This window comes from Pinus tabuliformis, chromosome 5_2 (assembly GCF_031772625.1).
Source record: "Pinus tabuliformis cultivar Carrire ecotype Pingquan chromosome 5_2, CPIR1, whole genome shotgun sequence".
NCBI lineage: Eukaryota > Viridiplantae > Streptophyta > Pinopsida > Pinales > Pinaceae > Pinus > Pinus tabuliformis.
In genome coordinates, this window is record NC_142306.1 from 890,868,305 (window position 1) to 890,878,361 (window position 10,057).

The 10,057-nt window shown below is 38.7% G+C and overlaps 1 pseudogene; it reads right to left on the minus strand.

Annotated features, from left to right (window-relative positions):
- Positions 1–885: 885 nt before the first annotated feature.
- On the minus strand, positions 886–3,438 carry LOC149162162 (indole-3-acetaldehyde oxidase-like; annotated as a pseudogene).
- Positions 3,439–10,057: the final 6,619 nt, after the last annotated feature.

Sequence of the window (10,057 nt, forward strand, 5' to 3'; positions counted from 1 at the left end):
ATCAAAATATGGACCTTCAAACCCACACTAGATTGGTCTCAGTCATATACACGATATGAATATTGTAGCACTACACTATAGCCTATCTGGTAGCTTCTCCCAGGCCTAGTGGACTCACCAAACTGTGATGCAGTAGCACTAAAACCGTACTCCAAAATAGCCCTCGGGTTTCTCATAGGAGGTTCTCCATATCTATATGGTTCTCCATATCTAGATGGTAGTTTTGGTGTTGGGTCGATAGCTTTCAAGATATTACTGTTATCAGTGATTTGTTGAGGGGGTTCAATGTTTCAAAACATAAGGATACCTTTAGGACGTACTTTCTCTTTGAACTCAGCAATCAACCCTCGCATCTCCAAATCTTCGACAACTGCCTTAGCTACAACATTCTATGATGCCTTCTTGTTAGTGAAACCAGGAAGGGATTCATACTTTGCCCCATTGATTATTACAGTGAACTTGAATTGCGAAAGATGGTCTTGGCCCTCATTTACAACTTCATAGAGAGGCAATGGCAAAGAGTTCTTTTGTGCATATTCTTGCAATCTGTTCTTGAACATCTATGCAGGAGGCACCATTTCAAGAATTGAAATGAGACGAGAAACCCAAAAACAAGAGCTCGCCTACAAGACTAAATTTTCCCTAATTATTGCCCTAATTTCTGTGTAGATAGCCCTATTTGTTTCCAAGCATGCATGCCCTCTTGAAGCTTGGAGCTTCTTACAACCTGCCACTCACTTACATGGTTCAATTTTTCAGGTACCCGTAGCAAGCGCTGTGTACGTTCATTCTCCAATTCTCTTATTATCCTTGTTGCCCTTGCATGCTTTTCATCAACATCTTTTTTCATGTATAGTGGGCTCTTTCTCCTCCATTCAGGAGACATTAATTTATCATGCAAAACACGTACACGTTCAATACTTTTTCTGTTAACAATTGGAGAATGAATAGTCCTAGAAGAACTTTGCAAAGGCGATGAAAGTACATCCCCTCAATTCCTTCAATTTGTCCAATATCCACGGTGGGATTCAGGCTTATTCCCCAATCATAGATTATATCTATTTGCAGTATTGTAGTAGCTCTTGTAAGGAGGTCTACCTCTACCTCACTTGCTGCAACACCAAAGTTGAGATATTTTGAGCACTTGAATCAGGAACCCAGTAAATTTGTGCAGAAAGATACACTGATTGAATTGTGGCTTGGAAAATCAAGTCCTCCCAGGAAACACCACCAGACTCATTCTGTTCTAATAGAGTCTTTACTTGGAGAAGCCTTTCAACTAAAATATTACATGCATGTCGAACTGCTTCACAACTTTCTTCAGATGTGGTACTTCCACCTGTAATTCCTCCATGTGCCAAACTTACAATGTCTTGCTGGATAATCCTAATTTTTGACATCAGATCTTCACTTCCACCATCCCATAGCTGACCAAGAGCATATGTTGTCATTTGTTTCACTTTTGTCCAAAGTCCTTGACCTAATTCGATTCCTCCCACCTCTACAACAATAGAACCATCTCTGAAAATGGTTACTCTTGTTGGTCTAGGGTCCATCCTTACTGGGTAGCAGCATGGCACTAGTGATAAGCCTCGTTTCAGCCATCTGTTACTAGCATTAAACCTTTTAATAGTTTCCCTTCTATTGTCCAACAACGAAGAAAATTTCAGTTTCTCCCATATTGAGGGCAATGTATAGCCAAGAGGGCTATCAACACAGGAGCCATAGAAAAACTCAGCACTTTCAAATGTGTGTATGTTCTTTTCTCTTACAACATTTGCATCCAAGCCAAGAATTGAGGCAACATGCTCAATAATAGTTTCTGCAATGAAAGATCCCTGTACTTCTCCAGGCCCTCTCATTGCAGACTTGCTTGTTACATTTGTTTTACATAATTTATAGTCAAATGAAAGAGCTCCCCAGTTATACTTTTACATTGCTGATATTATACTATTGGGCAACATAGAACTGAAATCTAATGAAATGCCTGCATCAATTAATAAATCCACATGCAATGATGTAATTTTTCCATCATTTTTAAACCCAATGATATAGTTTGGTTTGATGGGGTGACGCCCACCAGCCATGATCATGTCTATTTTACGATCAAGGTACATTCAGACAGGACACTTTAGCCCGTGTGCAACCAATGCACATGCAACTGCAATTTGTATAGACCTGGTAGCCTTTCCACTAAATCCACCACCTACTCATCTGGTTATAACACGTACGTTATGGAGAGGAACACCAAGACATTTTGCAATACAGTTCTGTAACATGCTGGGAATCTGGCATGAACTGAAGACTACTATACACTGATCTTCATCTCAGTAGATTCAATTATACAATGTGCTTCTAACATTCCTTTTGCAAAATCCCCTACTAGCATAGGAGACCATCCTTCAGGAACTTGAAAATAACTTTCTTTTGCTACTGCATCTTCCACAGACAGTATGGGAGTGCCTAACATCTCACAATTATACTATAACTTCACTTTATCAGATGCTCTTCTAGCATCATGCCAAGTATTTTCAACCATGAGGCCTAATGGTTGGCCAACACATTCCACAATATCCTCAGCAAATAGAACTTCTGTGCCAAAGAATGATTCAGCACCCACATTTATTCCTTCTTTTGGGATATCACTGACTGATATATAGGCAACAACTTGTGGAGAATCTAATGCAAGTTGTACATCAACCTTATTAACTGATGCCAATGCCTTTTCACTGTAAACAAATGCCCCATACAAGCAATTTGCTGGTGAGGGAATGTCATTTACATATACAGCTTCTCCTAGCTAAAGGCATATTATCCTCAGTTATAGGCCTATCATCTGAATTTTGAGGCTTAAGTGGTTGACTGTCCATTCCCATGGTCTAAGATTGTTCCAGCTCATATTCGTCTAGATCCCCATTTAATTTTTGGAACCTAAGTGAAGGGTGAACCTAAAATTGACTGATTTAAAACCTCTGATTCATGGTTAACAATGGAGGAGCCTCTGATACAACTGTATGAAAAATAGTGTCTTAAAGTTGTCGTATCCTTTAGTTGTGCTTTCTCCAAAGAATTACCTGCTGACTTAATAGAATGCTCAATTTTACCAAACTGAAGCAAATGCTCAAGTGATTGGTTCTCCTTTGGGACTTCATAACTTTGTTCATGCACCTTATGTTCTGTGTGCTTGTTATTAGGCATAAGCTTTGTATTAAAGACATCTTTATCTCCACCTTCAATCTTTTGTGGATCATCTGGACATACAGGTATGTTGGAGGGGCTTTGCCTTGCTGGTCTAGGTACTGAAGTGTGTCCCTTCCTAACATTAGACTGTTCTTTTATTAAAGTGTCAGGACAGACTCTGCCATGCCCAAGAATGTTGGAGCTAGCCAGCCAGTCAGAGCCAAAAAAATCATCTGCATCTTTGCCATTTTTCTCCATTGTGTCCATAGGCTGAGTCTTCACCTTGTCTCCCAACATGAAATCAAATGACTAGAAATGCACTCTTGGAAATGAAAATAAATACTTCAATATAATGAACACAAGCAAAGGCTATTATGCCATCTCCGCTGTGGCATATTCCAATCACAACTTTGTTTCACCCAAATGTCTCTATTATCCTTGATCCAAACCTCTCCAGATAATCTGTGTGCTGCTCCATTTATCCATTGCAGTTTAATAACTCTTAGAATTACTCTAGGAAGCTACTCAGTTATGATTTCCATTTCATTCAGACAATTGTTGACTTGAAACATAAGTGTGCCCCGTTTTTCCAAAGAATGTTGTAGAGCTTGAAATTTCTGAGGTATGGCAGCAGGGACACACAACTTGATTGCACTGCCATTGGAAATTATAAATCATGAGCTACGGGAGGAAATTTTGCACAAAACAAACACAAGGAAAGCATAAAGTGTAGCACCTGGTAGGGTAGAAGTATTCCTTATCGAGACGGTACCCATAACGAACAAAACGAGGATTTTGGTCATGAGTAACCTCTGACACCAGCACTTGAAACCTGAACTTCTCTGCGCCCTCTGTTATAAATCCAAATTAGTTGACACTCTCTGTTATGAATACGAACTTAGCTAGGTGAGCTTTCAACAATTCTTTCTACAGACGGGTTGTCTCAATAGCTCTCCTCTCTTTCATAAATTCCCTCACCCTTGCTCATAAAAATGGTTTCCACTTGGGTTTCTGTCAGCTGGAATGACAACCATTGAAATACCATATGTGATGCTTTTATGTGCATTTATGAACCAATTCCACAGTTGAAAGCTTACAAGTTCGAGTAGATGAGTTGATTGCCTGTGAGTAGATGAGTTGATGAGTTGATTTCTTGCAATTGCTTAATGGGAATACACAAATGGAATGCTAATATTATTTAAATTGAAATTACTATTGTATAAAAATTGAAATAAAATAATAAATACATCAATTTATATAGTATTGATTGTTTTGATGTAAAATGTAAGTTATTTATTAAAGAAATGTACTATGTATTAAGTAAATTTTAATTAAAAGGATATGAATAATTTATACAAGTTGGATATATATATATATATATATATATATATATATATATATATATATATATATATATATATATATATATATATATATATATATATATATATATATATATATATATATATATATATATATATATATATATAGGTATAGATATATATAAAGCAGGGAGTGTATGCTCAAAGAGCCAAAGAACTATAATCAAAGGATTGTCCAATTAAAAGCTCAACAACTATTGGAGTTGGTTTCCCAACTTAGTTTCAAAGGTAAATATTGTGTTCATTATGCCTTGAATGGTTTTGATACTTCTGTGTCTAAGAAAGAAATATGTGTTTGAGAGTTTTTCCTTATATGTAAACTACTACTTAAAATAGGATTAATGGTTTATTGGTGAGTACACAAGAATGGTTCAAAATTTCATTCTATATGAGTATTTTGAAGGCCACTAAGAGCAAACTAATATTTGAGTATATTAAACCAATTCATTAATTAAAAATATGTAGGCTATATAAGAAATCACACATGAGAGGATTTAATAGATCCTTGGGAATCTTCTCAGTACTAATAATGCTTGTTTACAAGCATAGTAAAAGAAAAACTTATGACTATCATGTATGTGAGTCAGCTAAGAGGGACAAGACCTACGATGGACTAATGAGTCTTGTGTATCATATAGATATTGGAACAATCCAAAATGGTGAGGACGCGAAGAAATCAAGGTCCAGGAGAGTCATCACAAGTACCTCCTACAAATAACCCATTAACTTCACCAGAATTGACTCTCATTTTGCGTTCCCTGGAAGCAATTAATGAAACCTTAAGAGGGCACCAAACAAATGAAATGGAAGGGGAACACCCTTCATCAGGGTTATGGAACCCCGAGAGATCTAGAGATTATGATAGAAGACCTCCAGTTGAGGACATTACTAGGGAGCTCCAGAAGATTAAACTCCTCGAATTTGCAAGAGGTCGTGCCAGTGAGTGTGCAGAACCCTGGTTAGAGGGGATGGGAAGGAGTTTTGCACTAAGGGATTACAATTCCAATTCCAAAGCCAAAATAACAATATTCCAACTCAAAGATAGTGATTTGAATTGGTGGGGTAACTTAGACCATCAAATACACCTCATTCTAGACACAATTACTTGGGAATTATTCGAGGAGAGGTTCAGGAAGAAGTACCTGCCAGTGTATTATGAAGAACAGCAGGTAGGAGCCTTCCATGTCCTGATATAGGAAGGTCATATTGTAGAAGAATATGAAATTTGATTTATGGAATTGGTTAAGTATGTATCCTACATGGATATTGACCAGCGCCAAGCGGATCATTTTATGTATGGATTGAGACCTAAGATTAGGGAAATGGTGCGGATGTGGAAACCATCTTCAGTTGCAGAAGCTGTAGAACAGGCTCGTTATTTCAAAGAACACCTAGACTTAAAGGGTGAAGGCAGAGCCATCTTTTCACGTCAAATAGGGTTTATGGAGAAGGCCCCTCGTACCTTCCCAAGGGGAGGAAGTTGGAGGCCACCACCATATGGAAACAAGGTTATACCTAGAACACCGACAGTAGAGATTTCAATAGTTTCTAGTGCAAATTCAAGGGTGCGTACAAATCAAACTCATATGTGAGGAGAAACAAGTGGGGGAAGGGGTTCCAGGGGAAGAAACTCTTTCCAAAGAACTACACAACATTCGGTTCAAGGTCCACCATGCATCACTTGTTGGGGATGCGGAGGACCTCATTACCAGTGGGACTGCCCTGAGTTTTGAACTGGTAACAACAAAAGAGAGGGAAAAGAACCAATGGAGAGAGCAGGTAGCCACCACCGAATCTATGCAATAGTTGACAATCAGCAAGTTGAACAACGGCCTGCCGTGGTAGAAACCTTAGGTATGATAAACAAAGTAAAAGTTAAAATTTTGTTTGACTCTGGTGCTACAGATAGTTTCATTTCACCAGTTGCATTAGAAAAATGTGGGTTGGCAGCCTATGAGCACGATGAGTTTAAACAAGTTGAGATGGCTTCTGGAATAAAACAAGCAGTAGGTCCTAATGTTGACAAATGTCAGCTAAACCTTGGGGTGTGTATGACTAAGTTGAAGGCATATGTCACAACATTGGGGACGTTTGATGTAATTATTAGAATGGACTGGCTAGAAGTTCATTGAGCTTTGGTAGACTGTTTCAAGAGGAAGGTGAGCTATTTAGATGATGAAGGTAGGCCAATTGAGATTTGTGGAATCAAGAGGGGAGTGTCCCTATGATTCATATCCATGACGAAGGTAAAATTTTGTCTCAAGCAAGGTTGCAAACTATATTTGGTCAAGACTATAAGTGACTAGAAAGGACCTTCCCTGGATCAACATCCAGTTTTGGCAGAATTCAAGGATGTTTTTGCAGAGGAATTTCCTGGATTACCTCCTGTAAGAGAGATTGATTTCACCATTGATCTAAAACGAGGTGAAGAACCAATATCTAGGACACCCTATAGGATGACAACTCCAGAGCTTTGTGAGTTGCAGATGCAGTTAAAGGAGCTCTTAGACTGGGGATTGATCAGACCTAGTATTTCCCCTTGGGGTGTACCAATAATTTTTGTCAAGAAGAAGGATGGTTCCTTGGGGCTATGCATAGAATATAGAGACTTAAATAGAGCCACAATAAAGAATAGGTACCCAATACCTCGAATAGATGACTTATTTGATCAAATGAAGGGGGCAACAATCTTCTCAAAAATTGATCTACGATCTGGGTACCACCAATTGAAGATAAAGGAGGAGGACATCTCAAAAACTGCATTTTGAACTCGGTTTGGGCACTATGAGTTCGTAGTTGTTCCATTTGGTTTAACCAATGCACCAGCAGTATTCATGAGCCTCATGAATGGTGTGTTTAGGAAGTATTTGGACCAATTTGTGCAAGTCTTCCTCGATGACATTCTTATATATTCCAAGAATGAAAAGGAGCATGAAAAGCACCTAAGGGTGGTATTGACTTGTTTAAGGGAAAATCAATTGTATGGGAAATTGTCAAAATGTTCCTTCTTTCAGAAGAAAGTCCATTACCTTGGGCACATCATTTCAGGAGAAGGGATTTTAGTTGACCCGAAAAAGGTGAAGACCATAATGGATTGGACAGTACCAAAAAATGCCCATGAGGTATGTAGTTTTATGGGGCTAGCTGGGTATTATCGCAAGTTTGTGGAATGGTTTGCAAGAATTGAAAAACCCATCACCACATTACAGCGAAAGGGGGTTAGGTATGAATGGACAAATGAATGTGACATTGCATTCACAGAGCTGAAGAGGTTACTAACTAGTGCACTGATCCTTCAAGTACCAGACATGAGAAAAGACTTCACTATCTGCACTAATGCTTCGGCACAAGGATTGGGTGCAGTATTGATGCAAGAAGGTGGGGTAATAGCTTATGCTTCTAGAAAATTAAAGAAGCATGAAGAGTTATATGCTACCCACGACTTACAAATGGCAACATTAATGTTAGCCTTGAAGCTATGGAGACACTACCTCATTGGGAGAAGATTTGAGTTAAGAACGGATCATCAAAGCTTGAAGCATCTCTTCACTCAAAGGGATTTGAATGCCAGACAAAGGCGATGGAGCGAATTCATGAGTGAGTATGATTTTGAAATCTCATACATCAAGGGAAAGGAGAATGTAGTGGCGGATGCACTAAGCAAGAGGCCACGAACCTTCTCCCTAGTAGCCTTAAAGGTAAATTTAAGGGAGCGGATATTGGAGAAACTCTTTGAAGATAGTTGGTATCTAAAAGTCATCTCAGCTATCCAGAATGGGAAACAGATAGAACCAAATTTTGAAGGATATGTCCTTGAACCAGATGGGCTATTGAGATTCCAAGGGAGAATGTACATACCTAAGGAAGGGGGTATAAGAGAAAACATCCTTAGAGAGTCTCATAGAGCACTCTATTGTGCACATCTTAGGGTGAAGAAGATGTACGCAGACACAAGGAAACTCTTCTTTTGGGCAGGCATGAAGCATGACATAGTCTAGTTTGTTGCCAAATGTCTTGAATGTCAATGAGTTAAGGCTGATCATCACCATCCAACAAGACTCCTACAACCTCATGACATCCCTACATCTAAATGGGAAGTAATTTCCATCGATTTTGTGGTGGGTTTGCCACTCACTTCCCAAAGGCACAATGCTATATTGGGTATAGTTGATAAATTGACCAAAAGTTCCCATTTCATCCCAATAAGGGACACTTACGATGTTATAGATGTGGCGCGAGTGTTTGTCAATGAAGTTATCCGACTGCATGGATTGCCCACAAAGATCATTTCTGATAGAGACTCCTAATTTACATCTAGGTTTTGGACAAGTTTGCAATCAACTCTAGGAACTCAGTTAAACTTGAGCACTGCATATCATCCAGAAACATATGGGCAGACTGAAAGAGTAAATCAGGTTCTGGAGGACATGCTTAGTATGTATGTCGTGGATAATCAGACTCAGTGGGAAAGGTACTTACCATTGGTAGAGTTTTCCTATAATAACAGTTATCACAATTCGATCAGGATGCCTCCTTATCAAGCTCTATATGGAAGGCCTTGCAGGATGCTATTGAGTTGGGAAAAGTTGGAGGATCGAGTGATAGTTGGCTTGGAATTAGTTCAAGAAATGGAGGAACAGGTAAAGCAGGTTTGCCAAAGGTTAAAGGAAGCACAAGATAGACAGAAGAGTTATGCTGATTCACATAGGATTGATCACATTTATGAAGTAGGGGACCAAGTTTTTATTCCTATCCAGCCTAACAAAAGCACCATCTGGTTTGGGAAGGGGACAAAATTGTCACCTCGGTTCGTAGGACCTTTTAGGATCAAAGAGAAGATTGGAGCAGTTGCCTATCGTCTTGTACTACCACCCCATTTGCATAAAACTCATGATGTTTTTCATGTATCTGTTTTACGACATTATGTTTTTTATGAATCTGACAAACTGGATTGGCAGGACTTGCAGGTCTCGGACATGGGAACAGTAATGGTAGAACCATTATGCATATTGGACCGTAGGGTTAGACAGCTCAAATGTCGCATGGTGGACCAAGTTAAGGTCCAGTGGGACAAGTACAGCCCAGGATCCGCTACCTAGGAGGATGTAGAGACTATGCATCATGACTACCCCTCACTTTTTTAAGCATCCGTGATGCCTATTTTGACTTAGATAGCTACCTATGTTAAGGTTCTATTTTGCAGTTCCATGTTATTTATTTATGAACATATGTAATATTGATGCATTTGGTTTGACACATAAAACTACTTATATGAATCAGTTGATAGATTTGATATTGATGATAAAAATGGTTGATGTATGGACTACATGTATGACTCACTTAGTGATGGATTATCTAGTGTGTAACTTAGCAGAATTACTTTGGTTCATATATAGCTCAAGTGGATATGATTTATTTAAATGAATGACTTAGTGAGAATTCCCAAATTGACACATGGATACTAGACTTAATAATGTGATGATTATATGTCTTGT